We start from the raw sequence: 26504 nt of genomic DNA, 5'->3' as shown, positions 1-26504 counted from the left end.
TTTTGCTGGCAAAAATTTGAGATTAGGCAATGTAAATATTAGCTCCAACCCATCTTCAACACCTTCATTTTAGTCATTATCAAGTAGAGATAAAAAATAAACACATTCAAGCTTATTTGTTATGTTTAAAAAAATTATATGTGGTCTCTTAGGTCTCTGGCACATTTCCACTTTGGCCCTTAGTGCCACTAACTTTTGGAATAACCTGGTCTACAATATCAAGAGCCTTGGAAAAGTAAATGAATTTTCCCTTAGTAAATGAATTTTCCTGTTAGATATTGTATTTGAATATCTCTTCATGCATAGCAGCAGAGCCAAAGAATATATTGCCTAGGGAGGTTGTTGAACAGGGTCTGATTAACATTTTGTGGGACCAGTGCCAAACACATTTGTGGGTCCCCATGTAGTCATTATTGGCCCTTCCGAATGAGGGCCTAGTATGGCAGTACTATAGTAAGCAGGACGGTGGTTTCAGGGGCATTTTTCTATTCATGCATAGCAGAAGAGCCAAAGAATATATAGTAAATGTAAACCTCCTTTGCTTACAAGGGCTGAAAATATCAGGTGCTATCGTTATGAAAGGAAGGCATTTCTGAATTAAGTAGGAATTTTGGAAGTGCACAGAACACAGGATTGATTCCTGCATGGTTACAGAACTGCAGTAAAGTAGGACAATTTTCAGTTTGTGCAAATGGAGTATATCAGGATCCATACTGTAAAACTGTCCCACAATGTGGAAAAGTTGAGATGCCTTTGTTGTTATTTAGTTCCACTTCTTGCTTTGGTAGGGAAATCACCAAAGCTATATTACGGTCTTTTTAAAAGAATAAAACTAAACGCACCTGGCAATAGCATTTGAAAATAGCAACTCCAGTCTCAGCACTGGGAAAATGCCCGCATGTGTTGTTCAATTTTATCCTTCTTTTTCTACTACAAATTATACTAGAACAGTATTTGATTTGAGAAATGAAGTAACAGTAGCCCAAACTGAACTTGAGCACTCCTGTTCAAATGTGAAAGGGAGATGCTAGATTCCTTTTCTGAGTCTACATCTACACTATGTTTTCTCGGCAAAAAATATGCTAATGAGGGACTAATTTTCCCGGGTCAATCTCATTTGCATATGTTCTGCCGATCCATTTTTGCACGAGGGGTTTTTGCACAAAACCAAACAGTGTGGATGTTTTCTTTTTGCGCAAAACACCCCTTTCCCGCAAGATCCTTATGCCCTGAAAGAGGAGGTAGACCAATCTTGTGGAAAAAAGGGGGTTTTGTGCAAAAACAGATCAGCAGAAAATATGCAAATGAGATCACAACTCATGCAAATGAGCCCCTCGTTAGCATATTTTTTGCTGAGAAAACTCTCAGTGTAGATGTAGCCTGAGAATTAGATACATCTGGAAAGGAAAAGCCCATTACTGCTTCCATGACTGTGGAAATAGAGTCAAATCCTTCCCTGTGCCTGGTATTGTACCTAAAGTTGCCCAGGGCCTCTAATAGAGCCTTCCCTCCCTTACTTATCATATTAACGTCTCCTGGTGGTGTCCACATAGCTCCCTTGCTAGGCTTCAGACAGAGGTGCATTGCCTACTCATTCAGTCCTCCCAATTCCTTCTTGGGGGCGGCAAACTGAAGCCATGAGCATCCCTAATCCAGTCCGGGGAAGGCTTCTGAGGGGGATATTTGGCCAAAGTCACTTACTCCTCTGTGCACACTTGTTCCCCACTTGCAGCACCGGCCCCTTCTAGCAGCCGGCTCTCCATTCACAGCAAGTGCTGTGTAAAGCTCTCCCAGCTTCTCCTTCCTCCCTCTCCCATTGCTAGCAGACAGGGGATTGCTGGGAAATGTAGTTTCTTCCCTGCTCTAGGGCCAGCTCTCTAGGCAGGGAGCAGGCCAAGGAACTATAACTTCTTGGGTAACTTGGACTCTCAGCTCCCATCCCATCATGTTCTGCAGGCTCCCACTTCCAGTGAGGAGAGATATGGCCGGGGCCCTTTTGAGCTTGAGCTTGAGCCCGGTGTAATGGAACAATTGGCTCAATGGTAAATTTGCCTGTGTTGGAGTCGCTCTTATTGGAGATTTTTGAGAGCAGGTTAGATAAACACATATGAGGGATGGTCTTTATAACACTTAGTCATATCCTGAATGCAGGAGACTAGACAAGAAGCTCTCTTGAGGTCCTTTTAAGTCCTAGGATTCTATTATTGACCTAAATCATGTCTGCAAGTCATTTTATAACTTTATAAACCCTACACTCTTAATATTCAGGAGAGAGCATTTTCCTATTTATCAATAATGGCTCTTTAAAAATCTCTCTGGTTTGCTAATTTGCTTAATTTCATCTTCTGCATAGCCAATTTGTTGTCTTGAATGTGAACTCTCAGAAATACAACCTCTTCCTAATGGTAAAGAACAGGAACACAAACTTCTTTATAATTCCCCAGTCATAAACTAAACTTGTATCTCTGAATATTTTATTTCTTCGTGGGAAAGGAAATTCAAAACCATTAAGTACTTGGTAGTTCCAGAATAAAAAGCAAGTTCTATCGAGATTTTTTTTTTAAATTAACCTATTGCTTACTTGATACTAGATTGCATGGTGAAGTCCAAACCTTTTTCTCTAACAATTTACTAACTATAGTAGAACAGCTGCTATGGTCGGTGTTGCAGGAAAAGCAGCAATTTAATAAAGTAATAATTACTTCACATCTTCATTAATTTTAAGAGGTAGCATCTTCAATTAACAGAATAAATATACACTCACACACATTCTTTAACTGATCACTGAAACTGTTCCATGGGCTAACTAAATATTCAGATGACTGAATTTTCATTAAAATAAAATCCAGTTTTTGTATAATCCCATGAAGAAAATAACCTTCAATTCTAAACAGCCATGTTTCATTTTCCATTCTCTTCTGCTATCTTTTCAGGAAGCCTACATTGTGTATTTGACCCACGCTTGTGCCAGAAATATCTTCCAAAGTGGGTAAAATTTACAATCTTCTTCTAATAAATAAAATAAATAAATAAATAAATAGAGGTATTCTCCACATTTGTACAGGACCACACGCAAAGCATTTTCTGAGATACTGTAAAACAAACCTATCTTAAAATGGGCATTTTCTTCAACAAAAGGTATTCTTCATATTTCAAAACGTTCATTTTAATTTCAAAGCATTAAGCACTCATGAAAGTACATGCTCCAGCAGTGTTTGTTGACTGCTTTTCCCAGGTAAAGTGCCTAGTTGCATCTTGATGTCAGTTACACCAGTGTATTTCTGATGCAGCTGTAGACAGACCTTGGTGCAATGAAGAAGAATGTGGCATCTGGTGTTCTTGTTACTTAACTCAAAGTTTCAGAGTCTAAAGAACCTGCAATCCAGCTATCTAACCCTTCTGGGCACAACAGTGGCCCTTCAGATACCTCCATACTTAAAACACACCCCGTCTGTCTCAGATCTCTCCTCTAGGGTGTGAATCTTCTCATTTACCTCTCTCGGGGCCAGGTGGCAGTTGTGAAGCACTTAACATACAGAGACACACATTTGGCACAGAGTCTAAAATACATTTGTAAGCGGGGGAATGGTCCCGCTCTTGTGGGGAACTTTCCTGGCTTCTATACACCCCGGTGAAATGAACCAGCGAAAGGATCTGAGTCCCCGCTCCCACTTCCTTTACCCCGCGGCTCCCTGATCCTGAGGGCTCCCCCTCCACTCTCCTGAGTAGCAGAGCCCTTGAAACCCCAACAAGGCTGGGCCCAGGTTTCCTGGGGCTTAATCCCTGACCTTGTAGTCACTAGGGGCAGGAGTTAGGGTGTCCCCACTCCGAGGTGCTCTCTTTACACTGCAGGCCTTCTTGGCCCAGTGATCACTTCATAAGGTTCAAAGCAAATACAATTTATTAAACATCAACTGATTAAAGAGAATAGAATAAGAAACAATGAGAATGGTTAAATGAGAACACACAGCCCTGCTCTGTAGCACAGGGACATCAACACAGCAGTCTGCAGAGTGTAAGGACAGTTCACAGTCTCTTCCTTAGAAGCCCTGGATGTACTGCAAGGGGCTGCAGGCTGGACACACTTGCACTGGCAGTGACCACACAGCCTCAGTCTCTAAGTGGCCAGACCCCTCTCCCAGTCCAGAGCCTTTCCCCACACTTTGCAGGTCCCAGTAGCTCACCACATCCAGCTGCAGGCTGTGCTGCTTGGCCAGTTCCAGCTCCTTGTGTTGTTTCTCTGTTCCTTTTGGCTTTCTGAGCACTGCCAGTCTGCTGCTCAACACAGGGTCTGCACTGCTTGGCCTGTCTGGTTCTGTCGCTGCAGGGCTTCTTCTTGTACTCCTCTTTCAGCTCTCTGTTTTTGCAGGACCTCTTCTGCACACAGCTTGTTTGTTCAGAGACAGAGACAGAACAATCCCCACTTACAACCTGTCAGTCAGGCTGAGCTGGAGTGTTGACTGCTTTCCATTGTCTCTGGGGTCTGTCAGTCTCATGAACCCTTCCCCTTCTGAAGCTGGTAAACCAAAAAACTCCCACAGAGTTTTAGTAAGGGGTAACAGTCCCCTTACACATTTATGCTCCTTCCCTTATAGTTAATCATACAAACAAACAGAATAGGCACACCTCTGCATCAATTTCCTCACTTTCTAACTCACTCTTCTCTTGGGAATTCTTAGGGACTATCAGTGTCCAGGCAGGGAGTCCCCTGTCTCTTGAGGCACTATATCCTGGATTGATTCTCCCTTATGGACAGGAGAAAATGGCCTCTGAGCATGGCTTCTGTCCTTTTGAATCTTGCCAGCATTTCTACATACATACAAACCCCTGCCAGGTGAATTTATTATCAAGGTTCCCTCTCCTGTTCCCCTGGGGAGAGACTAGTCTTTTGTCGGGAGTGATAGAGTTCCAACGATTGGGTACATAAAGTCAACTAGCCTTTATTGTTAGCCCTTTATCTCTGTGTGGCTAGATGTCAGCTCAAGGAGGAAAACAGATGACACAGGAAGGGTGGACATGCCCTAACAGGGGGAGCACAGGTGCCCAAACCATGGCCCCATCCTTTCCCTCTGAATCTCCAGGCCGCTAGGGTTGCCAGATGGTTTAACCAAAAATACCGAACACTCCCCCTCCTCCCCCCCCAAAAAAACACTGTTGAGAAAAAAAGGACCCCTACAGTTATTAAGCAAAAAAATCCAAAAAACCCAGCATGGCCCTTTCAATGCCTTTGGGTTTTTTGGGGTTTTTTTGCCGGCAGCCATCTTGTTTTCTTACTCTGTGCAGGAAGAGAGCTCCCCTGCAGAACCAGGTAAGTGAGGAGGAGGGGAGGTTCAGGCAGAGGGGCAGGAGGCACCGGTTGCTGAGTGTGTTATAGGGTTGCCTGATGTCTGGTATTTTCGCCTCCTAGAAGGGGAAAAAAATAATCAGAAAATACTGGACATTTTAGGTGTCCGGTATTTTCTGATTTTTTTTCCGGACAGGAGGCGAAAATACCGGACTGTCTGGGTCAATTCTGGACACCTGGCAACCCTACAGGCCACCCCTCCCCTCCCCCTGCGAGCCCTCGCCCCTTCCTCTTTTCTCCTTTAGCTACCACCCTTGCACTATCCTTTCCCTCAAGACCCTGCCCATGCTCTGCCTCTTCTCTAGAGCCAACGATCCTACCTCTTGCTTGCTCTTCTCTGCCCCTGCTCTCTCTTAAGGCTGGTAAAAAGTGGGAGGGTCATGGCCCCTCAGCACACCCAAACACCTTCAAAATGCAGCTTGGTAAAGATACCTAGAGAGTTCATAATCTCTCACACAATTTATAACTTGTATAAATGGATTCCCAAATCCTTACCAAAGCATTTCCAGTACCTAGGCTAGTGAGTAGGCCTCATGAGTGGCCTTCCTTCATCTCAGTGATTATTTTAACCAAGATGGCCTCCTGGGATAGGGTAGTTTTGCTAACTGCACTTGCGTAACTAGAATTTGCAGGGGGTGCTGACTGAACCATAGCAGCACTTTGACTGGATGCCGCCAGAGTGCATGGTTTTTACAGTCAGTATTGTGTGCAGTCAGCATGCACCTGACTTCACGTACCCTTGTTTTACGAGTGTGTCACTACAGTAATACTGGTAGGAAAACAATGAACTGGATGAAAACTAGAGGAATCTGGCAACCCTGTGGGTGGGCAATGGTACACAAAATGTCTCATGGGCCACACGTAGAACCCCGATGGGCAACATGTGGCTGCAGGCCACAGGTTTTCCACCTTTGATTTCCATGCTTTCTCCCAATCTGCTCTAAATACAGGGAGCAGAAACAAAAAGAATTCTGTGCCAAAATCTGGAAAGCCACCATATTATCCACCTTCAAGTGCTCTCAAAATCACTCCTGCCACCTGGCCTACAGAAACCTGCCACCTGAGCTGTTATTTCTTTGATTGCTGCTCCTGGGTGGCTTACTAAACATAAGAATTATGCACACAGCTCATCTATATTAAAACACACTGACCTCTTGTCTCCTCCACCTGTCAGACTGTAAATTCTTTGGAGCAAGGACTGTCTGTCATTTGGCTTATGTAGTGCCTAGCACAGTGCAGCCTGACCTGGTCAGAGCACAGTTGGGACAGCTGCTGATTGAACTGAGAAGGAAAAGAACTGGGTTGGCATTATGCAGATGTGTGGAACTTGAATACAGTTAAGGAACTAGAGGGACCTGAGATAGTAGGGGGAAAACAAATAGGTTCAAAAGAGGCTAGAAAGGGCAAGATGGAGAAAGGAAAGGAAGAGAAAAAAAATCCAGTCACATTCCAGAGTTGTCCAAATCTCCCAGAAGGCTCTGCGTGCAACATGGAAGCTCAAAAAATACTAAAACTATGCTATATTTTGTTATTTAGATATGGAAGAAAAAGGCAGAGAGTGCAAAGGTGGTGGCAGAGAGGAGATTCTTCTGGATAGTCTATCTCTATGTGGAGTTTCAATCAAACGTTGATAGCAGTGTTTTATAAGCCACTGAATAATGAGCTCTCTGGAGTAATGGCTGAAAGGCCATAATGTGTGTAACAGTGCAAATGTAACCAGTCTTCTTGCAGGTAACAAGGAGCATATCAATGGATCATATGCCAGCAAAATAAGCACAATACCTGTAGTCCCATCTGTACCCCCAAAGTGACTGTATGAGATTGACACACACTTTTTGGGTAACACTAAAAAAACCCTAAAATATTAGCAAGGTTTTGTAAGTTACCCATTTAAATTAGGGATGTAAAATCCTGTTTAACTGGTTAAACATCTTGTTTAACTGGTTGAAGAGAGGGTGTTTGGGAGGGAAGCTGCTGTGGACCATTGACTGGAGCAGTCCCTGCCCATGGCAGACACATAACTGTTCCAGCCCCCACTTCTTAACCAATTAAACATTCACACCCTTAATTCAAATTAGATAACAGCTTAATCCTTAACTCTAGTCTGCAACTGTCTTACAGTTTCTTATTTATACTCCCTAACATCTGCCATGGAGCCTTCTGGAACACAGTTATCTACCAAATTGAAATAAAGCAGTAAGTTTATTATCTGGTAGTAGGAACAGACTTTTATTTTCTAAGATGGTCAGCTTCTAGAAGGGGACAATGCACATTAGCCAGTTATATAAATGACACTGATGTAACATTCTCTCCTCAGGTTATTCTCTATCGGAAATGTAGCTTCTTTGTTGAAGATCTATTTGTCACAGATTCTTGTAATAGTAAAAAGGCTTCTTTAGCAGCTCACGATCCTACCTACCATTTTGTCTTAAGTAACTCCAAACACTCTTTTTAGAACACAGGTCTAAATTTACTTCTCCAGGAAATGGAGACTTGAATGGCTCCCTTAAGATATATACTTAAAATGTCCTTCCTACAATGGACAGCTGTTGCTCCCTCACAAATCTATTTATTCATATAATCAGCCTCCAAGTTTTTCAGTGAGTTCTGCCAAACAAAAGTGTTACAGCCAGGAAATCATCAATGCCATGCTACTGGAACAATCTCCCCCCCCCCCCCCACCTTTATTGGTCTGCCCAGTTTGGGGACCTTTGGGTTGTGTTTTAAGGCTCCTTCTCCATTCTCCCAAATTTTTCCTGAAGCAATGATGCAGAGTTACTGGACACAAGTTTGTAGTGAGAAAACCTGAGTTTGAAGGACAGCAGAATTTTGAAAGGGCTTTTTAGTTTTGAACCTTGCTATTCATTTGTATGCTGTAGGTGACTGTTTTGTATTCATTTTCTGCACCTATGCCCAGAGCTTTGGCCAGGTGAATTTTAAATAAATTATATACTGAACTCTTAAAAAAAAATCCTCTCTTCACTTTACCACAAACCATAGTTCCAAAAGTCAGCTTCATTTATATGCTGAACTAACTGGACCTTTGAAGGGCTCAATACTAGTGTGAAGCACAGGATTCAAAACAGGAAGAACTGATTTTTATCTCACCTTTCAGGAACTAAGAGAGAAACCACATTTTCTACATGCTTTGTTTGAAAATTCAAATGTTTTTCTAATTTCTAGGTCTAAGCTTATATTCTATTCTGTCTCCAGAGCTTTACAAGTCACCTGGAAGTCTTACATATTTGAAATTGCTGCAATTATTTCAACTTTATCAGCAAAATGAAATATAGATTTTAACATCTGAAAGTAATGATGATCATTTGGGTGCAAAAGGGTGGGGAAGGGAAGAGTGACACCTTTAGCCTCTATTGAAATGTATTGGAATAGGAGAACTCTTTATCCAGGTATGTTTGGGGGTGTCCATGGTTTTTAAAGCAGTCCAGCCCTGGTGGGGCTGTAATCTCAGGGCTTCCTTCAGTCCACAGTCAGCCAGAAGCCCCTTCCCTTTCTTGTTGCTCTGGTCCCTGCCAGCAAACCATCTTAAACTCAAGTCCTAGCCTCCTAACTAGTCAGGAGCCTTGTGCTCCCCACCAACAGACCATCTTTGGTCATGCTGCTCTTTGACATACAGTCCTTTCTTCTTTTGCTCCAAGCAGCAACTAACTGGCTCTAGCACTATAGCTCCTTTTTAAAGGGCCTTTCTGGGTCCTCAGTGGTTGCTTCCCCTGCAGCCATTCTAGTCTGTTTGGAGGACCTTCCCACTGCTCCTTTCCTGGGATGGGTCACTAGCACAGGAGTGGGCAAGATATGACCCACAGGCCAGATCCGGCCCACTGAGCAGTTTGATCTGACCCGCAGCCTGCCCTGCCGCACCTTGACCCTCAGGCCAATCAAGACCTGGAGGTAGAGGAGCACACAAAGTCTCCTTCCCCCACCAGGGGCACACAGCACTAGAGGGAACCATCAGCTGTTCCAATCAGCTAGTGAGTCCCTCTGGGTGGCACACACCCCTGGCAAAATGGACCCCCCCCAAGCAAAATGGGGCCCCCTGTAACCCACCACCCCATGGGGGAGTGAACAAAGTCTCCTCCTAGAAGGACTCACCTCTTCCCTTCTGCTTAAGGCCCTGCCCTTTTTGGGGCCAGCCTGTGACCATTACCAACATTGGTAAAGTGGGCCCCCAAATTATTGCCCACTCCTGGTGTAGCAGAACCCCGAGGCCTCTAGCAGGGAGCCCCTGGACCTAGTTTACTTCATCAGAGGCAGAAGGAGAATAAGAGGGACAGCTGGCATTTATGTGAACATTCAGATTGTTCTTCCCTGAAATCCATCCGAGTACTCAACAGGATGCTTTGCAAAAGGCATGAAGTGCATAATCTTCAGCTCCTCCATGAAATAGGTGCCACTGGTGTGCATCTAGGTCACAGCAACTACTGCAAGATATGGTAGAAGCAGCAGACACTTCCTCCTCCTGAGGGATTTTGGCTTTGTATGTCCATGTTCTGCTATACACTCACATTCACTGTCCTTCTCTCCTAGTGCAGCACTGTGCAGAGATCCACAGTTCATCTCACCCACAGATTCCCCATTTCTCCTGTCCGCTCAAAACCCTATAGAAAATCCAGTTTTGGTTGCATTTGGGACCTGACTTGAATACTCCTTAGTGAGTACCAATTCCAGAGTCTCCTAAAGGATTTTTTCTGCACATTATTAGGCTCAGGTACCTTTCCCTTTGATCTTTCCCTTTCACTAGCAAATTGAGAAGTCAGTGTTTTGGATGGTTTTCTTCTTTATTGTCACGAGTTCATAACTTATTTTCTTTAATGAGTGCTCCATTACATTCCAACTAGACAAGGCTAACTCACTGTATCCAACGCAACCAGTAATCACCAACCCCAAAAGACAAGTAATTTAATGATGAAATCCAACAGATCAGATAGAAAAATAATTCAAAGAGACCATTAGCAATTATCAGCTTGTAGAGTGAAAACAAACACACAATAGAAAGTTTACTTATTTGATCTGCTCACATTTAGCATCAATTAAAGAGATACTGTCTAGTAAGAAGGCCTCAAGTTTTAATTACCTTGAAATTTGCATACTGTTTTAGTAAATTCTTTTTTGTTTAAGTCTGTGATATTCCTTTTAATTATCTCTAAATGTAAGTCTAACTAATTATATTAACCTACTTCTCTGCTCCCACCCCCCAAAAATCTTCAGCTTCTTTCCAGTAGGTCCTATCCAATAGAGAAGAGCACATATTATGCTCTATGATTGCAGGCCCTTGTACTCAATTGCACCTATTTTTTGTGGGGGAAGGGAGGTGTGCTTAAATTTAGGAACCTAAATTCATATTTAGGCAGTTGAATAAGGGGCTTGATTTTCAGAGGTGCTGATTCGCTCTTGATCCCATTTAAATTATGTTTACACAGTTGGGAATCCAAGTCATGGCACTACTATGTTGGTATTCCTCCAACACCACCTCCCCTCGGTTCCTCAAGAAACCAGTCTGACTCCAGTCTTTTCACTCATGTTTCTTTATTTGGCATACACCAAAAGGTATGCTGTGGTTTTCAGACTGAAGTGTAGATCCAAGTAAGGTATACCACTCATCCAAAATTACACAGAAACACTCTTCCTCTATATGCAGTTACACGACACACTGTACTAACATGTTTTGGGTTACTTTGTAGGAGCCAATCCCTGTAGAGTATGCTCTGTCCAAGCACTCAGCATGCATGACTTACTCAACCTCATCTTATATTACAGCCTTATTTTATTCGTTGTTACTCTGACCATTGCAAATGGCTCTCTGAGTGCCATCCTCCCTGCCTTCTGGCTAGTACAGACATTCAGGTTCCAACTGCTGAGCCATTTACCTCCCTAATCCTGTTCCCAAGAAATGAGGCTTCACCCAGGTTTAACTACTCATGTTAAACCAGGCTTACACACAGCAGCTGAGTGTCTGTGGTTCCCAAAGCAGGCAGGTAGATATGTGCTAACACACTAACAATAGGGGGAAGTGGCGATGGCACAGGCAGCAGCTTGGGCTTGCCATCTGAGTACCTACCCAAAATGATGAGCAAAAATGTTCTCTGGCAATTAGCATGAGCCACAACTGCCACTTATGCTGTCATCCCCTATTCAGTGCATAAGTAGCCCTGCTGCAAGGCGCGATGTCCTATGCACATTGAACACAACATGGTAGAGAGCTGTATGATCCGTGATTTCTCAAAGCAGATACTGGAGTTCATAGCAAGGACCATCATTCAAGTGGCCTAGGGAGGGCAGGGAAGCTGAGAGGTAGATGAGAGGACGTTTTCACATTCCCAAAATGCATAGCACTATATTGCGTATTACCACAGTGCTTAGCAACTGAAGGTGATGCCAGAGACTGTGGTATGATTATCCACATTGCTTTGTTTCTGTTCTGGGGTGCTAACAATGTGGCTATGACATGTTGACCATAAAAGGCAGAAAAACAGGTTTGACTGGTTTTCAGTTTTGGTGACTTAGGCATGTCAACACTTTTGTCACCAAACTTTCCAGTATAGATGCAGCCCGAGATTTAAACCCTTGAGAAGCACTGACAGTTAATCCAGCAATAATGTGTGATATTTACATAATTTACCACAAGAAAGGCACTTCCAACTGCGACCTTGTTTGTAATGTCTTGTCTAAACCCAAAGACGACTGCATTTAAACTGAACAAACATAGTTCTTTTCATATTATTTTGGTGAAGTACATGAGGATACTTCTCAATGCTCCTGAACCCTTATAGTTTTAAAGAGAACACAGAATCATTCTATTCTTGGGTCACAAGCCTCCTCAACTTTCAATCCTTGTCACTCACAAACATAGATTGTTCTAACAGTAAAAACTTAACACTCAATTAATTTAAATCACTTTCCAGTTCATAAGGCTATCTGTTACTAGGTAACAACCCCACACATTCCTTAGTGCACTTGCTGAATTTGAGGCTCTGTGCTAAAAGCAACAATAGCAAAGAGAAAAAGGTACTCACTAATGGTGACTAGTAATTGCCAAATCACTTCATAATAGAGCACTGAATTGTGGTATAGACACAAATGTTTTTCAGTAAATCACAATGCATCTAAATCCAGTTTTTCAGAGAGGCTCCAACTTAGGGCACGTCTCTACTTCTCTGGTGATTGATCTTCTGGGGTTTGATTTAGTGGGTCTGGTAAAGACCCATAAATCAAATACTAATGGGCACCCTCATCAGTGCCAGTACTCCTATTCCTTGCAAGGAGTAAGGGAAGTCGACAGGCACATTTCTCCTGTTGACCTCCTACTGCGGGACTTCCTCAGAAAGTTGATGCAAGGTACATCGACTCCAGCTATGCTCCAGCTGGAGTTGCACATCTTATATCGATTTTCTCCACAAGTGTAGCCTAGTCTTAGCATCTACTTAATCATGCATTATTCTAGTGCCAACACTTATACATGCGGTAGCTAGATTACAATATCTAGGCAATAGAATTTCAGCACAAGTTCCAGTAAACCCATGCACAAAAGATTAACATTGGAAACTGGCTGGATGTCTCTATGCATAACATCTACAATGTTTCTGCCTTTACAGCAGAAGATCCAAGAATCCAGTCCACCAGTGGTCTTGCCTAATCAGAACTATGCTTTGTGGAAGGCTGGGAAGTTCTTACTGCCTTAATACGTGCAAATGCACCCATGGATTCTTGTACTGTGAGCTTTAGCACAAGACTGACCTCGGGAGAATTTAATGAGCAGAAATGTAAAAGAATCTATGATCCTCTTCTCCCAGCTAGGGGAGAATGAAGGAAAGACATGCATTGCAGAAGAAGTGTTGAACTGGAAATCCAGTTACCCTGAATCTTGGGGAAGGTAATGAATACATCATTGTTTTCGTAAAGTGAGATCTGAAATGATGGGTTCCTCTGATGAGTCTCTCACAATTTCTTATTCACTGAAAGCTAAATACTGGTCTGATTAAAGTCTACGGAGGGGTTTTGCCACAGGAGCAAGATTTGCATATGATGACCACATGTCCTGTTTTGGCCAGGATAGTCCCTTTTTAAAATCCTATCCCAGCCATTCAAACTTTTGTCTTTTTGAATAAGTGCTCATCTGTCCAATTTACTCTCACCAATCTGATAATTTGGCAAAAGCTATGGGACTTCTCAAGAAGTATATACCTATCTCCAGGGTTCGCTGAGCCATGCTGTCTGGTGATCTGTGCATGTGCAGATTGCCTGAACCCGGCTTTTCCGGGTTGTAATCTACTCGCCAATGGTGAGTAGATTACATAGATTGTCGAGCCCTGCCTATCTCACAGAACTGGAAGTGACCTTAAAAGGTCAAGTCCAGTCCCCTGCCCTCACAGCAGGACCAAGTACCATCACTGACAAATTTGCCCCAGATCCCTAAATGGCCCCCTGAAGGATTGAACTCACAACCCTGGGTTTAGAAGGCCAATGCTCAAACCACTGAGCTATCCCTCTTCCCCAAGAAGAAAAGGGGTGCAGAGGAACACAGAAACCTTCCTTCTCTGGTGGGCACTTGGTGATAGTAGAAACCTCAGCACTAAAGAGGGTGGCATGAGATACCACATGGGACTAATATGAGTCCCTATTCCTGCATGAGACTGGAGGGGGGGCGGTGAGCAGCAATGCCAGCTGCATGCAGATGGGAAGGCATGGCTTGGATGGGGGGAAGGCAAGGCTTGGGCAAGCAACAGTCCCAGCCTAGCCTGGGAAGAGAGGCTCATACAAGAGTCTTGAGCTAGCCCCACATGCGGAAGGAGAGGAAGGGTTTGGCTAGTCCCATGCAGGAGGTAGGTGCTCGTGCTAGCCCCACCTGATGTTCCATGTCACCCTTTAGATCTGAAGTTTCTACCATCACCAAGCACAGCAGAGAGGGAAGGAAGGTTTCTGTGTTGCTAACTTTCCCCATTGTGCTGGCAGCGATTTCTCAAGGAGACGGAAATAGATAGCTTTTCCACAGTAAGAACACACAGGTTCTGTGATCCTGTCTCAGCGACACTTGAAATAGCATCACCAATATGTTTGCTCTATATCCCAGCTTGACTCATGACGCATACATCTTCAAGATGTCCTCCGTCAGTGAACTGATTAAGATTTGGCCAGGAAACTCCAGGTGGTTAATTGGTAAGAATATATCTCAAAGAGAATTCCTTTAATTATGTGCATTTGACATCTTTATATATGTTTTATGAGATAATAAATACATTTTCACTAGGTATCCATTGATGCCATATGGCAGCTCACACAAAGTTGAACAAATTAGCTATAATGAGGCTCATTAAAAAAAGCAAGATCTACTACTAAAAGGACTTTTGGAACTTGAAAAATGAGGTTCAGATGTCTGCATAATAGAGGAGATGCCCTCTAACTCCTTCCTTTAGGAACTCTGGCAGAAGTCCAGAGTATCAAAAATGCTAGTGGCCTGGAGAATACAAAAAGAGTTAGCCATGAGACTGATCAACACAAACAACTGAGAGAAGACTAAGCAGAAGAGGTCATGGAGTCAAGGATTTAGTGGAATATTCTCCTATGATTTTAACTACTGTACTTGACCAAAATAATACCTTTCAGCACTATAAAATAACTTTTATACCTTGCCTTGCAACCTTTCCATTATAGATTTCAGAGGATTTTAATAGCATGACAAAAGGCTTATCTTCGCTGTAAAGTTAACTCAAGTGCTAACTCAATCGTTACCCTTACCTTGACTTCTGTCTACACACAAAACCGCTTAACTCCAGAATGGCAATGCTTTCAACTAGAGTTGGTTGGTCTAAGAACCATAAGAGCTAAACATAAACAAGTACAACTGGCTACCTGCTAACATAATCCTTCTGCAGGGTATATAAGCATTGTCTTCCCACAATTCCCCTATGTACCCAGAAAAGGCAGGCAAGTTCTCCCATAACTCATTATGAAACAGTGAATGGAGCTCAGCTTAATACAATGCAAAAAATTGTGGGATGTGCCATCAGCAGTCTTAGTGCTGTGCAAGTGAGTAGAGCAACAGTGTGGATACAATAACTTTGAGTATTATTTTGCACTGTGGCTTCTCTGCCTTGAGGTACTCAAGAGCAGTAACCTGAATATACAGAACAGGCTGACTCCATCAGTGCTCTGTGGCTGGACTCAGAGCACCTGTAAAAAAAAAATTAGTAGGTGCTCAAAACCCACCAGCCAATCACTGATCAGCTGTTGAGTGGCAGGGAGGGGGGAAAGTGCTGTAGGAAGGGAATGGAGGTGGAGCAGAGTGGAGGCCTTGGTAGAAGACGTGGAGTAGGATGGGGACTTGAAGTGGAGCACCCACCCATAAAAATGAAAGTCAGTACCAGGCCTTGTGAGGTAAGTTAATTCTTTACTGAAGACACATCCAAAGCCTCAAAACATCCAGTGAAGCAGGTGGGTAGTTACTCCTAGCAGTGCAACAACTAAATAGCACAATCATTTGTCAAAACTCAGCTAAAAAAGATTGTGACTTACCTAAGAAGTCTGTGCAAAGCCAAGATCACTGTCTGGAGCTTAAATTGTATCCATCCTCTTTACTAAAGCACAAGTGCAACAACATAATAAAATGAAACAATTTGTGATAGAAATTAAATAGAGTAGGTGAAAACAGAATGACAGAGATAAACAGAAGATTGAAGATTGTCTTGTTTGTAAATGATCATCAGGTTGTTGTGCTTTCTTCTCATTATTTTGTTAACACTGGGCCAGGTTTACACTATGGAGCAATGTCAAACAAAGCTACACAACTCCAGCTATGTGTATAGTGTTGTTGGAGTCACTGTACCTTAGATTAAGTTATCACGGTGTTTCCACTGCAGAGGGTTGACGGGTGAAACTCTCCTAGCAATTCCTCTTACACTTCTCAATTCTGTGGAGTACCGGAGTCGACAGGAGTGTGATCAGCAGTCAATTCAGTGGATCTTTACCAGGGGATCAGTCCCTACAGTGCAGATTGCCTGATAAGGATAGACAAAGCCTGGCTGCTCCATCTGTGAGATTAGTCAACAGAAGGTGAAAAATTCCATTGTCTCCATTGAACTGCTCTGGAACTAATGTGTCAACATTATCAGGATATTAAAAAAAAAAGGCAAAGCTTTTACTTGTTTAGAGCTCATTCCATAAATGGCTTTGGGGGAATTCCTGTTAAAGTTCTGCCACCCAAATGAAGGATTTTTCAGGTGATTTCACTTCCTGTGCTATATTTTATGCCCTACTGGGAAGCTGCTAGGTCACACCAGAGGGGACTTATCCATGGGCTGATTCGCCTACTTCTCAAGAACACATTATTTGCCATAAGAATGGATGAGACCACATAAGAATGAAAGGTATTTTTTTTTATACATTTCCCCAAAGGTGATATCCATACTCTTTGAACCCTCCACCCCTTTAAAGCATACATCTAAAATATACCGCTCAAATTATCCAACTGAAAGTACTGTTCAGGAACAAATTATAAACAACTCCAGAAAACTGCATGTTCACATAATTTGTTTGCTCTCCCTGCCTCTGGTTATCAGAAAGTGCATTATGTTCCTCATACTTCCTGCCTACAGCATATTATTACAAGCTAAAGGGGGGATTTCTTTATTGGAACCTTTAATTAAAATATGGGCAGCATATCACTGCTTGATTTTTTTTTTATGATAGAGGTCGCTGAAAATCACACACACACTTCCCAAGCATATTGAATTAAAGGTATGCTTAAGAGTCTGCATGATCACTGAAATTCCTGTTCAAATGGTGCATATCCCATGTGCTGACCTTCTGGAAAGGGTGCATTTCATCTTCTGAAAGCAAAAAGTTAAATATTTATAAACATCTAACTTTTTAATTATTATTCTTTCATTGATTTGCAGAGGACAAACAAATTAGAGCTGTTACTCAATGAAGAGGGAGAACCAATGTCAGAAAATGTAGAAACGGAAGAATTGTTTAATGACTTCTTTGTTTCTATTTTCACCAAGAAGGCTGATGGTGATTGGATGCCCAGCATAGTGAATGCCAGTGAAAATCAGGTGGGTTCAGAATTTAAAATAGCAGCAGAACAAGTTAAAAATTACTTAGAAAAGTTAGATGTCTTCAAGTCACCAGGGCATGGTGAAATGCAAGCTAGAATACTCAAGGAGCTAATTGAAGAGGTATGTGAGCCATTAGCTATCATCTCTGAAAAGTCATAGAAGACAGGAGAGATTCCAGAAGATTGGAAAAGGGCAAAACATAGCTTCCATCTATAAAAAGGGAAATAAGGACAACACAGGAAACTACAGACCAGTCAGCTTAATTTCTCTGCCAGGCAATATAATGGACCAAATAATTAAGAATCCATTTGCAAACATCTGGAAGATGCTAAGATGATACGTAACGGTCAGCATGGATTTGTAAAGAGCAAATCACATCAAACCCAACCTAATAATTTTCTTTGATAGGATAACAAGGCTTATGGAAGAAGGGGAAGCGGTAGATTTTAAAGAAACATTTGATACAGTCTTACATGACCTTTTTATTAATGAATTAAGGAAATACAAAATAGATGGGACTATTATTAGATGGGTGCCTAACTGGTTGGATAACCATTCCCAGAGAATTGTTATCAATTGGTTACAATAATGCTGGAAGGGCATAACAAGTTGGGTTCTGCAGGGATCAGTTTTGGGACCAGTTCTGTTAAATATCTTCATCAATTATTTAGATAACAGCATAGAGAGTATGTTTAAAAAGTTTGTGGATGATACCAACCTAGGAGGAATTACAAGAGGTTTGGGGGCTTATAATTCAAAATGGTCTGGACACACACTGACGAAATTGTCTGAGGTAAATGGATGAATTTCAATAAGGACAAATGCAAAGTACACCATTTAGGAAGGAATAATTAGTTTCATGCATACAAAATGGGAAATCACTGTCTTGGAAGGAGTACTGAGGAAAAGGATCTAGGAGTCATAGTGGACAACAAGCTAAATATGAGAGTAAAAAATGTGACACTGTTGCAGAAATAAAGCAGGAGTGTTGTAAGCAAGATTTAAGTGGTAATTCTTCTGGCCTCAACTTGACTATTGTGTCCCAATTTCACTGCATTTCAGGAAAAAGTGGACAAATTGGAGAAGGTCCAGAGAAGAGCAACAAAGTGATTAAAGGTCTAGAAACCATGGCTTGTGAAGGAAGACTGAAATATTTAGGTTTGTTTGGTTTAGAAAAGAGTAGACGGAGGGGACATAACAGTTTTCAGGTACCTAAAAGGTTGTTATAAAGAGAAGGGGGAAAGATTATTATTCTTAATGTTTGATGATAGGACAAGAAACAATGGGCTTAAATTGTGGCAAGGGAGGTTTAGGTTGGACAGTAGGAAAAACTTCCTAACTGTCAGAGCTGTTAAGCAATAAGCACTGGAATAAATTGCCTAGGGAGGTTGTGGAATCTCCATCAATGGAAAATTTTAAGAGCAGGTGAGACAAACATCTTCCAGATAGTATCTAGATGGTTGTTGGTCCTGCCATGAGTGCAGAAGACTGGACTTTATGACCTCTCAAGATCCTTTCCAGTTCTAGTATTCTATCATTGTATGACCTTTTAATGAACCCATTATGTTCTGATATTGTTGGAACCTCTGATCAAAAACCTATCATACTAGCTTTAAAAGTTCTGCAAGAATATAAATAATTGTGTTCTGTTACTCTCAGTCCTGCCTAGAATTGGGTGGCACACTGGTATATTCCAACACTGGACAATCATTCAAATGAGAATTTCTTATCAATATGGATAATTGCCACTCATAAGAAATCATTCTAAGGGCCACAATGAAACACACATCTGTAGTCTCTTCTTCCCCTTGTTGTTAATCACATGCAAATCCTTTGAATTTTATTGTTAATTTTACTTGCTCTCAATAACAAGACCCAAGTAATTCATATTTACCCCTTTTTGATGGAGAAAATGTTATCATCAGCTTTCATATGGACTATCAATCTGAATGAGTTATTTTGCCCATTCTCTACACTGCATTAAAACAAGTATGTGTGAGAACCCGTGTGTGTGTTTCTTTCAGTCAGTTAGCAGATAGCTGCCCCCCCTTTCTTTTAAGTGGATAGTTGCTCCCCACTTTCTTCCAGCCTTTTATTTCTTTTTATATATATATATGAAAAGGTCTGGAAGATCTCACACGTAGCCAAGTGAGATGATAACAGTCAGGATCCCATTCTAATCACATAGGTGGAATCCCATATGCTTCATGAAGGACCAATACTTTATTTTAAAACTTTCACATGCACGGTTCCATTCCTACGGGAAGCTGAATTTTCTCTTCCAAAGGGATCTCCACCTCCTTTTGGGTACACAGGAATAAATATATATCCTTGAAGCATGTATTTGTCTAATGCTCAGAAACTCTCAGTTCAGAAAAGATATAAACTGCAGATGTCAAGTTTCCTGCAGCAGCAAGAGGAGTTTTAGAGAGAAATTCCTGAACTAGTTCTGAAGAAACTGTTTTCTTCAAATATTTTCACTCTTACTCAGCACAAATTTATCAGTAAAGGACTCAGCATTAAGCACAAGAACATATTAGTCCAGGGCTACTCAACACATGGCCTATGGGTGGGATCCTTTGAACATGGCCTCCACTAGAAATATGCTCCACAATGGCAAGTCAATATAATGGTCTTCTGTTAATATGCATTTTAGTCATTAAATTCCTGAACTGTCATTGCTCATTAAAAGTGCTGTCATTTGGGTGGAAATCGGGTAAATATTGCATTTTATTAATATCAGCAGAACTGACTTAAAGGGGGCCTCTGTGTGTTGTGTAGTCTTGCCTTAATCTTTGTATTCATGCCCATCAGTGTGAAAGAAGCTGTTTGCATATATATTTGCATGTATATGCAACCACACTTAAGGTGCGGCCCTCGTCATGTGCTATGAGTATCATTGTGACCACCGGGGCTTCCACAGTTGAGTAACCCTGTATTAATCAATAAGCTCTTCCCAAATGCCTTCTACTTTATTTCCATGAGACATACCGAAACCTTTCCAATAGAAGATGCCATTTTGAATCTGAGAGGTAAGAAAGGCAAAGTAGAATACAGAGTTTATGCCAAAGGTAACACATAGAATATACACGATAATCCTGGATACATGAGTGCAAATCTCAAAAGATATAACTAAAGCCATTAATGTTGCAAAAATATATACCTAAAATGCAAATGGTCTTATTGATTATGTAGGCTTGTCTTCACATAAAAGTTAACTTACAATTAGGTAAAATGTGAATTTAAAGCAGATACACTATTTCTGATTTACTCCAGGAGTGGATGCTCTTATTGTGGGATTCTCTTAATCTGCTTTGGAAATGGATTTAGGCTTCTGGAATAAGAACACCTGCACACGGATTGAACATCTTGTCACAGGTCAGGAGACTGCACCTGTGTTTCCTTCCAGTGGTCCAGTAAGGGCACCTGCTCAGGCTTCTAGCTCTCCATCCCTCACCCTTCTGACAGGTATTTCCAGGCTGCATAGCTCAGGGCTTTCAACATGAAGTGCACACAGCTTGCTCAAGGGCACCTGTTTGCTTTCTCTGCAGAGATGGTTAACAGTAGTATTGGCTATAGTTACAAGTCATCACACGGCACTTTCTTCACAAGTCTAATTTATTCTTAAAATAAAAAGCATCATAGAGAATCATAGAATACTAGGACTGGAAGGGACCTCGAGAGGTTATCGAGTCCAGTCCACTGCCCCCATTGCAGGACCAAATACTGTCTAGACCATCCCTGATAGACATTTATCTAACCTAATCTTAAATATCTCCACAGATGGGGATTCCACAACCTCCCTGGGCAATTTATTCCAGTGTTTGATTACCCTGACAGTTAGGAACTTTTTCCTAATGTCCAACCTAAACCTCCCTTGCTGCAGTTTAAGCCCATTGCTTCTTATCCTATCCTCAGAGGCCAAGATGAACAAGTTTTTCCCTTCTCCGTATGACACCCTTTTATATACCTGAAAATGGCTATCATGTCCCCCCTCAGTTTTCTCTTTTCTAAACTAAACAAATCCAATTCTTTTAGCCTTCCTTCATAGGTCATGTTCTCTAGACCTTTAATCATTCTTGTTGCTCTTCTCTGGACCCTCTCCAATTTCTCCACATTTTTCTTGAAATGCGGTGCCCAGAACTGAACACAATACTCCAACTGAGGCCTAACCAGCGCAGAGTAGAGCGGAAGAATGACTTCTCGTGTCTTGCTCACAACACACCTGTTAATGCATCCCAGAATCATGTTTGCTTTCTTTGCAACAGCATCACACTGCTGACTCACATTCAGCTTGTGGTCCACTATAACCCCTAAATCCCTTTCTGCTGTACTTCTTGCTAGACAGTTGCTTCCCATTCTGTATGTGTGAAACTGATTGTTCCTTCCTAAGTTGAGCACTTTGCATTTATCTTTATTAAACTTCATCCTGTTTACCTCAGACCATTTCTCCAATTTGTCCAGATGCTTTTGAATTAGGACCCTATCCTCCAGAGTAGTCGCAACCCCTCCCAGCTTGGTATCATCTGCAAACTTAATAAGCGTACTTTCTATGCCAATATCTAAATCGTTGATGAAGATATTTACAGAGCCAGTCCCAAAACAGACCCCTGCGGAACGCCACTTGTTATACTTTTCCAGCAGGATTGTGAACCATTAATAACTACTCTGAGTACGGTTATCCAGTCAGTTATGCACCCACCTTATAGTAGCCCCATCTAAGTTGTATTTGCCTAGAGAAAATATATTGAAAACAATAAAAGAACTCACATATATGCTAATAAGTGTTCTAGACATCACCCCAACTGTAATAAGGGCTCTGGTAGTGTACACTATATTCACAGGGTTTCTTTGGGTTCATAAGTTCATCACAACCTCTGCTTAAAACTAGCATTTTGATAACGTGTAGTCTTCCCTAATATAGTTCATGGGTGTTTGATCCGGAGCTTTCAGGAGCAGGTAATTAATAGACATTGCCCTTCTTCCCTGGGACGTAGTTTTGAAAGAGTGGATTTTGAGTGGGTTATCCCCTCATGCACCAGATATTTCCTAGGAAATTTACTTTATCTGCATTGTCCCCATAAGTCCTTGGACGTTCCTAACATTTATATTAGTCAAGTCCTGGTAGAGTTACATATAATCCTTCAATCATATGTTTTCAGTACAATGGACCCACAGGTGCCAAACCCAATTCAATAAGGTTTAACTTAATAAAGTTTATCTTTATTCCAGGTTTGGAATAAAGATAGCTATTCTAGAATAACTCCCTGGATAGAGAAGCTTGAGTCAGAGAAATATACTCTAGGATAGAATATGATGAGCCTAATATATTCAAAGTCAATTCCAGGATTTCTATGTGGCAACCGGTTAGGAAGCAGTACTTGTTATTCCAGTAATATTGCCTTGCTAAATCTAAGCTTCTCTCTTGGAAAAAAAAAATTACAAAATTTTTTACCACAGACAGCACTATAAAATATATATTGAAAAGGGTTTGAATTGTATTTTACAAATATTAGAAGCACATAAAACTACACAATCTATAAAAATCTGTCTGTATCATTTAGGTGACAATATCAGGTTAGCACCATAGGGCTGCCAGCTTGCAGTTATTTCTTGGTAGGAGGGAATTTGATCTTAAAATGACCTAAGCGCAGGAGTTTGAAAGCTAAAGGTTTACTTGTGTTCTATTAAGAAAAATGTTTATTGTATCACAGATATAAAATGAGCACATGTAGCCAGAAGTAAGTAAAACAACTGGTGTTTCTAACGTCCAGCCTTGAAGAGGTAAGCTGAGATCTGAGAGGCAAGCTGGATTTTTCATTCTTGTACCTAATTTGTTCTTCGTTTATATTTGCTTGCACAGGTGCATATTTGGTTCTGCTAACATCACTAAAGGGAGTTGAAAAACTGACTTACTCAGCAGTTTTCATTGCTCCTCTCTGAACTCTTGCCATAGTTTTTCTGGAAGCTAGCTACTCATGGTTCAATTAATTATTTCATGAAAAGTGTCTAAAAAGCCATATAATGAAGAGCTATTAACTTCCTACATTCTCAGATGATGTCTCTATCACAGTCCTACTTTAGGGTTCCCAGATATGAGATAATGCGACATATTAGCTAACTTGTTGCCCACTCATTAAATGAACGTGATGCACACCAAGGTGTCTGTTAACTTTCTGTAACTAAGGGTTTAGTGCAAGTCACTAGAATACCCATTAGCCATTTCTGAGTCAGCCTGGATTTATAAAACTTTGAGCTGCTTCTTTCTGTGCAGGCTCAAGGATGAAGCAGTCAGAGCCAATGGCTCTGTTATAATGAGATGAAATTTTTAGAAGGCTACCCTAAACTATAATTAGTTCATAATTAGTAAGGAATAACAACAACAAAAATAGCATTCATTCACTTAAAATGATTTTTAATGTTATGATGACTGGTACATAATTATAGCAGAGCAGGGCTTTAAAAAAAACTGACTTCAAAAGAAGAGGGATCATTTGGTGTTTATTTGCTCCAAGGTTCTAATTACTTTGGAAACTGCCATCCCTCCTTATAGGACTACTAACAAAAAACACCACTGCTGCTTTGAGGAATGCTGAGCACATCAGTTTTTAGCACCATTATAAAAAGTCTTCTATAAATATCAGATGCATACACACTACTATCCTTTCTTAGAACTCACTAGATAACTAATGGCAGACAATACCAGAAAAATAAGATGGATTTCTCCTTCTTACAGCACAATACAATATGGCAATGCTAGTGACAAAGAACAGTTATTTTGGACCAGGCTATATCACACTTTTAAATTTGATTTTGTCTTATTTTATGAATATAGCGGTATTGATTTATCTCCCCGCCTTTATCCTTCAGATTAACAGACTTTGTTTATGAAATGATTAACAATCAGGTCAGCAATTTCATTTAGTAAAAATTAACCAGACAAATCTAGTCAGATTTATGTAGATGTCATGTGGCAAACTACAAAGCCCTGGCAATTTCAATGGCGGAATCTAGATTGGATTTGTGATGCTATTCGTCTTAGAGCTTGGTAATAAAGCACATTGACTCTGAATCTTCACCTGATAGACTGAAAAAGAAACACTAACAGGTCTTGTTAGAGCTCTTGAAAAGAGCTGCAAGTGTAAGGCCTGACTTCAAAAGAAAGATGTGGGTATTTAACACTTGTCTGGATTTTGCCCACAGAGATGCTTAGACATCTCAGCAACGTAGAGCAACGGAGGCTACGTCTAGACAATGCTGTGTCCACGGAACAGGTTTGCTCTTCCAGGGAACCCTGTATACCTCGTTTCCTAATGGTGGAAAAGCCTCTTGCAAAAAAAAAAAAAAAAAACTATGCCAAAATGTTGCAGTTGAGACCTAGCCTAAGCGATTACCAAGTATAATCAGAAAAATATTAAAAAATGGAAGTTTCCTCAGAGTGGAAGGATGGTTTTATGGCTGAGGCACGGACCAGAGGTTCAACTTCTGACTCTGGAGACACAACAGAACCTCAGGATTGTTCATAACTCTGAACTATTGTTTTTCTTTTAAACATTTTCTTTCAACTGAACATTAACTTAATACAGCTTTGAAACTTTACAATGAAGAAAAAATGTTGGTTTTCACTTTAAAAAAAAAGAAGTGAAACAATATAGTACTGTATTTGCTTTTTTTTTTTTTTTTTTCCCCTTGATTATGTACTTCCAGTCCAAATGAGGTGTGTGGTTGACTGGTAAGTTTGTAACTGAGGTTCTATAGTAATACTTCCTTCCTTTCATATGTTTCTCTTCTTTAGACGGGTAAGATTTTGGCATAGCAATTACCTTTTATTATGTGCATGTATCACACCTGTTTCTCAGTTGACCTATTAAGTGCTGAAGTAATACATATTAACGATTAATAAAGCTGGTCACCATTCTCAGAATGTCTCCCTCTTCTTCCCTCTAAATATATTTTTTTCCATGCTAACAGTTAATAAACATTTCAAAATTGCAGTCCAGCTAAGCATTTTCCGGGTACAATCTGAACAGTACCATAGAGATTAAATTGTATCTTTAAGGTAGGAATGCTCTGTAAAGTGGTAGAGTTATCAATAAAAACTTTTCGATATAAATCAATGTTAAAATGAGACTGTCAGTTTCATTATGAGATCATCCTAAAATGGTATCTGTGTAGTTAAGATACTTGAAAAACTAAAATTCTTGCATGAAACTTTCAGTAGGCATTGCCATTAAATCTGCTATTGGCAATTTAGTTTACCATGTTGATGTTAAGATAGGTCAGTGGTCTCCAACCTTTTTACACCCAAGATCACTTTTTAAATGACAGACCAAGCCAAGATCTACTGCCCCGCCCCTTCGTTGAAGCCCCACCCCTTCCTTGAAGCCCCACCCTCTCTATTCTCCTCCTCTCCATCACTTGGCTATCCCCAATCCTTATACTGCTGTTTTTTTTTTTTTTTTAATTCTTCTGTAGGAAGAAGTTTTTCCAACATTTGGGCTGTCTACACTGGACCAAATGTCAGAAAAAAAACCCTTCTTTTGGAAGCCACCTTATTCCTTGTGGAAAGAGGAATATAGGGGTGACCAAAAGAGCCTGTTTGCTCTTCCACTAAAAAAGCGGAAGAACACAACCCTGGATGCAGAAGAGTTTTTCTGGGATATCTCCAGAATCCTGAAAAACTCCTGCAGTCTAGCTGGACCCTTGCTGTGTTGAGACAGGATGTGTAGGCTCTGGGGTGAGAATGAGGGATTTGGGTGTGGGAAGGGGTGAGAGGTGCAAGCTCTGGGAGGAAATCTGGATGCAGGAGGAGGTGGTGAAGGGGACACTGGCTCGGGGAGGGGGCTCCAGGCTGGGCAGTGTTGGGATACTAAGTAAGCCACAGGCTTGTGGATGTGAGGGTGCAGGAATTTGGGTTGGGGTATGTGAGTGGCTGAGGGCATGAGGTTCCAGTGTTTGATAGGCTCAGATCTAGGGTCTGGAGAAGGGGGAGTGCAGGAGTGGTTGTGGCCAGATGGGGGCTTGGCCCCAATTGGGGGTTTGTTGGCCAGGCTTCATTTTTAAATAGAATACTATGTTAAACACAAAAAGTT

The 26504-nt window shown here is 41.2% G+C and overlaps 1 protein-coding gene across 4 annotated transcripts in view; it reads right to left on the bottom strand.

Moving 5' to 3' along the window:
* SAMD12 (sterile alpha motif domain containing 12) overlaps positions 1 to 26504 on the bottom strand; it is a 240620-nt gene that overhangs the window by 56937 nt on the left and 157179 nt on the right. For 3 of the 4 annotated variants that reach the window (XR_016348684.1, XR_016348685.1, XR_016348686.1), the window contains one exon: positions 16179 to 16383. The exons of the other annotated variant lie outside the window; for it this stretch is intronic. The gene's annotated coding sequence lies outside the window, so the exon portion shown is untranslated. The remainder of the gene's footprint in view (positions 1 to 16178; positions 16384 to 26504) is intronic. 4 annotated transcript variants of the gene reach the window in all.

Source organism: Pelodiscus sinensis, chromosome 2 (genome assembly GCF_052426305.1).
Source record: "Pelodiscus sinensis isolate ZL-2025 chromosome 2, ASM5242630v1, whole genome shotgun sequence".
Taxonomy (NCBI): domain Eukaryota; kingdom Metazoa; phylum Chordata; order Testudines; family Trionychidae; genus Pelodiscus; species Pelodiscus sinensis.
This window is presented reverse-complemented; position numbering and strand designations above follow the sequence as displayed.